Source organism: Rhineura floridana, chromosome 14 (genome assembly GCF_030035675.1).
Source record: "Rhineura floridana isolate rRhiFlo1 chromosome 14, rRhiFlo1.hap2, whole genome shotgun sequence".
NCBI lineage: Eukaryota > Metazoa > Chordata > Lepidosauria > Squamata > Rhineuridae > Rhineura > Rhineura floridana.
The window spans coordinates 5,089,200-5,096,792 of NC_084493.1; the positions used below are offsets into that span (position 1 = coordinate 5,089,200).

The window sequence follows — 7,593 nt, forward strand, 5'->3', positions numbered from 1 at the left end:
AACATGCATTTTAATGTACACTTTGCCAAGTAGGAGTTGAATTCCATAGGTACGAGTGAATTCCATAGGTTAACTAAGCACTTCCAACAATCAGTTTGATTGTGAAGTGAAGTGTTGCTTTGAATGTGTGAATGGGCTAGGGCTAACTGGCATCCTTCCACCTGAGGGGGACTACTCATCTCCCATGAAGGGAGATGGGAGGATGCTAGCAACTTTCTAGGGCAGGCCAAAGTCATTGAACTTTGGCGAGTTGGTATACTTAACTTTTGATGAAATGGCCACGGGTGTTTGCATTCTCTTTCTAAGAATTAACTTGCTGCTCTAAACTGTGGGAGCCATAGCTCAAAACATCTGGAGGGAACCAGGTTGGGGATGGCTGCTTTGAAAAGTTGGTCTTTTGAACAAGTTCAGAGGCTGGAAGGTATTGTTTTCGTTGGCTTTCAGAAACACTGAGGTGCACAAATGATTGTTAAGCTGATGTGTTGCAGATGGAGCAATTTTATTTTTATTTTTTTGGTCTCGTTCTGAAATTGGAAAGGTTGAATTCAGTTGAAATTCTGCCACTTCTAGATTGATTTATCAGCAGGGGGAAGGAAAATCCAGCCATGGTGCTAATTCTTCACATATTTGAAAAAGAATTGCCATTGGCATTTTTCTGTGGATGTCTACTATATTTCAGGACTTCTGAATCCTACTCAAAACCAATGACAGCCACATCAAAGTGTTTTTGACGAACCTGTGGAATGTTCAGCCTGCAACAAAGAGGTTTTTTCCCCCCATTGTTGCTCTGCTTACTTCAATAGCCACCATACATTTTTGTGATACCTGTGTTTGTACAATACTTTGGTGTGAAAATGTTTATCTTCAGGCATCTTCAAATCCTATGCTATCATGCAGAGATAAATATGTGCATTCAAGGACAAACATGGTTTTGTACAACTACAAAGCCCATGAGAGAATAAAATTCAGCCAGAGATAAATCTGCACATGCAAGAATGAAGATGGATTTGTGCAACTGCGAGGCACACAAGAAAATAAAATTCAGCCAGAGATAAATGTGTGCCTGCAAGGATGAAGACAAACTACAAAGCCCATGCTAGACTAAACCTCACCAAAAGGGCAACATCTAGAACTACAAATCCCATGATGCATTGTGGACACATAACATGCAGCTGACATATTGAAGAAAGGTCCGTGAAATAGAATCAGGTGAAATGGGAAAAGGCAGATAGGTTTTTCCTTGGAAATTCCTGTGGAGTCCAGCTGAATGCTGAATTCCTGTTCCCAGGTCTGCTTCTCACAGGTGGGAAGGCTAAGCTTTGAGAGATATGCTGGTGCCATCCCAGGTGACAATTTTCCAGGGGCCTAAATTTGGTCTGTTCTCCAAAAGCTTTTTAAAAATGCGGAACCATTTCCCAACTTAATTCCTGAAGAGCACATGTGCAATGGAACGCCTGCATCCTCAGAGGCATCACACTGTGGCAAGTTCACCTGTCTGTTTTAAGCCTTGCTTTGATCATGGTTCCTTCTCTTTCTTTCTCTTCCTCTGTTTTATCCCACCCAGCAATATGTCTCAAGATCCCCTTGAGCACATCACAAACAGAGCAAGCTGCTTCCTAAGAAACATAAAGCCTGGGGGAGGGAGGAAGAGGAGGGGGGAAGGTTGCTTTCTGCCATTCCTGGCAATGGATGACTTTACTGAAAGTCAGCGCCATCAACTCGCATTTATCACTGCCAGTCTTCCTCTGCATATTCTTTTTTTGGTATTCGCCATGCACTGTTAACGGTGATTGTCATGTAATTAAATCACGGCTCATCATGAGAGCCTATTTTTATGCTGAGATAAGCATCAGAAGCCTGCAGCAGCGTCCCCCAGATCAATAAAGATGTTCCCTGTAGATTTACAAATAGACTTGGGGTTGTACAGGGCACTAGAATTAATTAGGTATTGTTTCTCCTCCTCTCCCTCCCCCCTTCTACTTTCAATACATTTTTAATTGTTTATCCATTTTCAGTGGGCCTTTTTTAAAAAAACACCTCTCCTTTAGCTCTTGGCAGTGATTTTTGCTTGTGATATCCTGGGACTTGGGCATCTCTTTCCTTGCAGGGTGGGCAAGTCCAGTGCAAAAAGATGTGAGTAAACTAGATGGAAAGTTACATATGTCGACGGTGGTGATTGCTGCCTCCTAAACTGGAGGGCGTCACAATACCCACTCTGCCAAGCCACTCCCACCACATCTTCCCTTAGCCCCACCCATCCAAACCTCCACCTGCTATCTCTGTCCCAGCTCCCCTATGGAAGCTCCTTCAATCAGCCGTGATAGCTGGGTGAGACCTCCATATTAAGGTCCAGTGTGCCTCCAAATACCAAATCCTTTGGCAAGCAACCAGAGACCACCAGTGCACTCATGCCTTGTTTGTAAACTACCCAGAGGTATTTGGCTACACAGTTCTGGGGAAAAGGCTATGGTGCGGCCACATTTGGAATACTGTGTATAGTTCTGGTCGCCTCCCCTCAGAAAGGATATTGTAGAGCTGGAAAAGGTTCAGAAAAGGCCAACCCAAATGATCACGGGGATGGAGTGACTCCCTGAAGAGGAAATTTTTGCAGCATTTGGAGCTTTCTCGTTTAGAGAAAAGGTGAGTGAGAGGAGACATGATAGAAGTATATAAAATTATGCATGGCGTGGAGAAAGTGGATAGAGAAAAGTTTTTTCTCTCTCATAACAATAGAATTTGTGGACACCAATAAAGATGAATGTTGGAAGATTCAGAACAGACAAAGGAATGTACTTCACACAGTGCATAGTTAAACTATGGAATCTGCTCCCACAAGAGGCAGTGATGGCCACCAACTTGGATGGATTTAAAAGAAGATCAAACAAATTCATGGAGAAAAAGGCTATCAGTGGCTACTAGCCATGATGGCTATGTTCTGCCTCCATAGGTGTGGCAGTATGCTGCCGAATACCAGTTGCTGGAAGGCGCAGGGGGGGAGAGTGCTCTTGCATTCAGTCCTGCAGGCAGGCTTTCCATGGGCATCTAGTTGGCCACTGTGGGAACAGGATGCTGGACTAGGTGGGCCATTGGCCTGATTCAGCAGGCTCTTCTCATGTTCTTAACATCACTGCTGGTTTTACTGCTTGTCTCCTTCACCCACTGCCTCTGCCTGTGGCTTCTTGACTACTTTTTGTAAAAAAACCACATGCAGCAAGGAATGATTACTGAGAGAATGATGCACTGTGAAGCATGGTGCTGTGTTGCAAGGGGATGCAAAAGAAATGTTGCACCAAAGCCACCATATTGGCAAGGTGTGTTTGAGAGATACACAGGCGTGAGCATTCAGCCATGATCCAAAGCTCATAATCTAGGGAGCTTTTCATGCACACTTATATAGCTGGGCTTGTAAATCAGCCACCTGGTTTCAAATCACTTGCGAGGCCAGATTACCCATCGTTAGTGTAGATTCTGGAGGACAGCTATTATCTTCATCTACTGCAAGCCCTCAAGATGTTGCTGGACTCTAGTTCCAATCAGCCCCAGCCTGCAAGGCCAATGGGCAGGGATGATGGGGTTCAGCAATATTGGGGGGGGGCACAGGTTTGCTATTCCCAATGTTCTGCTTGTGGGCATTCTGTAAGCATCTGGTTGGCCTAGATGGACCTTTGGTCAACCAGCAGAAATCTTATGCTACAACCAAATTCGTAATTACCACTTATGCGCTCTTCATATATTGCAAATTCTTTCTGTTGTTCCTTATATTGAAGGGCTAGATAAAAGTATTGTGATACTATTACAGAATAGCCCTTTTTTTGTTGTTCACTTTCTATGTTGTGTGGAATGGACCTCCTGATAAGATGTTATCTGCAGGAGGCCTTCACCTGTGGAGCGCAGAGATCTCCAGGGCAGAAGCAGACGGGGATAAGGTCTTGGAAACAAAATGGAATTCATGGAGAGGGTTCGTGGGTGGAGAAAGGGGAGTATCTGAAAGTGACGATCCACCAGCCCAGCAAAAAACATTGAAGCAAAGCACCTACACGGAAGAACGCAGCGAAGCGGAGACGGTTTTTCCTTCACCTTCTGTATTTTCAGTGAATTGGGTTTATACAGATTTAAAGGGGGAAACTGTGTGATAGCTTCTGCTTGCCTGCAACATTGTGTGAACCATGCAAATTAAAAGAGGATGCAAGTAGCACCAATCTCACAGTAAGTCACTGTGTGAACGAGCTCTCAAAGTCCTCCCAAGCTATATACCTGCTCCTTAAGGGAGAATGCAACCCTGTCAAGAACAGGTTACATACCAATTTCCTGGACTTGAGAACCTTTGGGAGCCATTCACCCATAGGGTGTCTGTCTTACCAGGATTCACCTTCACTTTAATGGCCCTCATCCAGCCCATCACCAACTCCACACACTGGTCTTGGACTTGCACGGCCTCACCTGATTCAGATGTTACAGAGAAGTAGAGATGAGTGTCATCAAAACACTGAGGATATCTTGCTCCAAACTAATGACCACCCTCAATGACTTACACAATGTTAAAACAAAAACAAATAAAACACTATAAAAACATTCGAGTAAACAACAACAAAACAATAGCAATAGCACCCCCACTCAGCCACAGGAAGGTATGACAGCACATTAAAACAAAACATCACCTCAATCTATGAAATGCCTGGGAGAAAAGGTACATCTTTATCGGCAAAAAGATGACAATGAAGGCTCCAGGTGGACCTCACTGGGGCACATATTCCACGGATGGGGAGCCACAACTGAAAAGGCCCTCTCCCTTGTCATCACCCTCCGAGCTTCCCTCAGAGGGGAGACCTGGAGAAGGGCCACAGAGGAAGATCTAAGGGTCCAGGTAGGGTCATATCGGGAGAGTTGTTCCAGAAAATATTGGGGTCCTGAGCCGTAAAGAGCTTTATAGCTCAAAAACAGCACCTTGAATTGGGCTTGGAAGCATATAGGCAGCCAGTGCAATTGGAACAGGATATAATGCAAATCCCAGGGGACCAACAGACAAGTCACCAAAGCCATTCTCTGTGAATAAGCCACTGGAGTACAGTCCCATCAATTCCTATTCTGCAGAGCTGGTCCAAGAGGATACCATGGTTGATGCTACTGAAAGATACCAAGAAACTGAGTAACAGCAACAGAGTCACACTCCCACTGTCCCTCTCATGATAAAAGTCATGATGACCATGGCTGATTTGATCTCAAAACCAGGCCCGAAGCCAGACTGAAATGGTCAAGATAAACAGTATCTTCCAAGAATACAGTGTGGTATAGCGACTAGAGTGTCAGATTAGGATCTGGGAGACCAGGGTTCAAATCTCTGCTCGGTCATGAAGCTCACTGGGTGACCTTGGGCCAGTCACTGACTCTCAGCCTAACCTACCTCACAGGGTTGTTGTGAGGATAAAATAGAGAGAGGGAGAACCACGTTTGTATGCCACCTTGAGCTCTGTGGAGGAAAGAGGAGATAGAAATGTAACAATAATAAAATGTCTGTAGTTGTGCCATCACCATTCTCTCGATCACCTTGATGTGACACAAAGTCTTCCTGGTGCAGCATGGCATTCCCAAAACTTTTGCTACATGGGGATGGGGGATGAGATGGAGGAAACAGTATGGGCCAGAACTGCTCCAGTATGAAACCCTGCGGATTCAGTCTTGGCTGGGTACTTTCTTCTTGCAAGGATGACTCTTGGTTGCAGCCTTCCCAAATGGATGGGTAGCTGAAAAAACAAGTTCACTTTCTCTCACTCTCTCTGCCTCCTCCCAGCCCAGCCAAAGCTGTCAGGATCTTTTAGAAATAACACACTCCTCTGAGGAAGTTGGAATAGGAACAGGAAAATGAGTAAAACCTATTATAAAACAGTTGTCCAAGAACTTAGGCACGGCACAGGGTAGAGATCGATACGCTGTGAAGGTTAAATCTATTTTCACACTGTGTTCCATTTCACAGTTTAATGGTGTTTTAATGTGTCTGTCACCGATTCTCCCCTTCGTGTTACGCAGGTAGAGCCTTTACAAAGGAGGAAGGGACTCTGTTCTCTCAGGCTTCGCACGGTAACATCTTATTTACCAGCTGAGTTCTGACACCTTTCCTTTTTTCCTCTCTGGAGATACACCAGAGTCTGGTTATTTTAACTTGCAAAGGCATAAAATAGGTTCTACCTTTACAGTAATTTCAAATTATCTTTGTCAAAAGCCTCTGGGGTAGTGAAGGTTGTAAGGCAATGAGGTTTTAGGAAGAGAGAGAGAAAAAACTAATGGATTTTTATAGCCGCTGAAGGCAAATTGGAATCAAAGTTTGTCCCCAAGACTGCTGTAAAAGATCTGGGCCGGCGTGATGTAGGCATATTATGTTCAGTGGTCATGTGGGGATCCAAGATGCAGTCACACATGAACTTGATACAGTTTTGTGCTGCTAATTTACCCCATATCAATTAAAGAGACAAAGTAATTGCATTTTAATATTATTAAAGAGGAGAGATAATTTCAGTGAAATTCCCATGGGGAGTTGCAGGGTTTTTGTCAAACATCACTTCTGAGTAAGGGTGGGCACAACTGTACATTTCAGTTTCTCCCAGTTGGTCATTTTGCCAAACTCAAATTCAGTTCTCCATGTTTCTACAGCAATTTGTATTTTTTTATTTGTTTTTAAATCCTCATGAAATTTCATCAGCATATTAGCACAAATTTCTCCTGATGTATGCAATTTCTCCTAATATACACAATTTGCAAGCAATTGCCGCCAGTATAATGCATTTTTGTATGTTATTCTCAGTAATGTATGCAACGTCAATAATGTATGCACACCCTGCCCTAATATACACATTTTTGTACACCTTGCTTGGCTGGAGAACTGCATCACAAAATTCAAAGTGCAAATTATACCAATGGGGAGAGTACACTCAGATCCTGCTTATGGGCTTCCCATGGGCATCTGGTTGGAACAGGATGTGAGAACGGAGGCTGGACTAGATGGGCCACTGGCCTGATCCAGCAGGCTCTTCTTAGGTTCTTATGTTAAATATAGAAAGATAATTGTGTTTTGGTTTGCATACTGGTTCAAGAAGTACAGATTATTTATTCCTTCTTAAAACACAAAGGCCACAGCCATACTACCCTGAACATGCCCAATCTCGTCTGAGCTCAGAAGCTAAGGAGGGTCAGGCCTGGTTGGTACTTGGATGGGAGACTGCCTGGGAATACCGGGTGCCGTACCTCTGAATATCTCTTACCATAAAAACCCTCTCTCTCCCTCTCTCTGTGTGTGTATGTGTATATATATATAAGATTCATAGTGTCACCATAAGTCGTAATTGACTGGAAGGCATATCACAACAGCAAAAAACACAAAGAGAACCAAATGTCTCCTTTTGAGGTTGCTGAGGGGTGTTTGTGAATGGCCTTTCTTGCATTCAACAAATCATCTCACCACTGCTTTGCACTCCTCAGCCTTAATGGATACCTGCATTTTCTGATCAGGAAGCACAGGCAGGCGGGGAAGCTGGAGAAATGTTCATTGGACAGAGAGAAAAAACTCACACATCTCAGCCTTGGTCACCTTGCAATGATAAG

The 7,593-nt window shown here is 43.9% G+C and overlaps 1 pseudogene; it reads left to right on the plus strand.

Annotated features, from left to right (window-relative positions):
* Positions 1-7,120: 7,120 nt before the first annotated feature.
* LOC133370113 (5S ribosomal RNA) lies at positions 7,121-7,239 on the plus strand (annotated as a pseudogene).
* Positions 7,240-7,593: the final 354 nt, after the last annotated feature.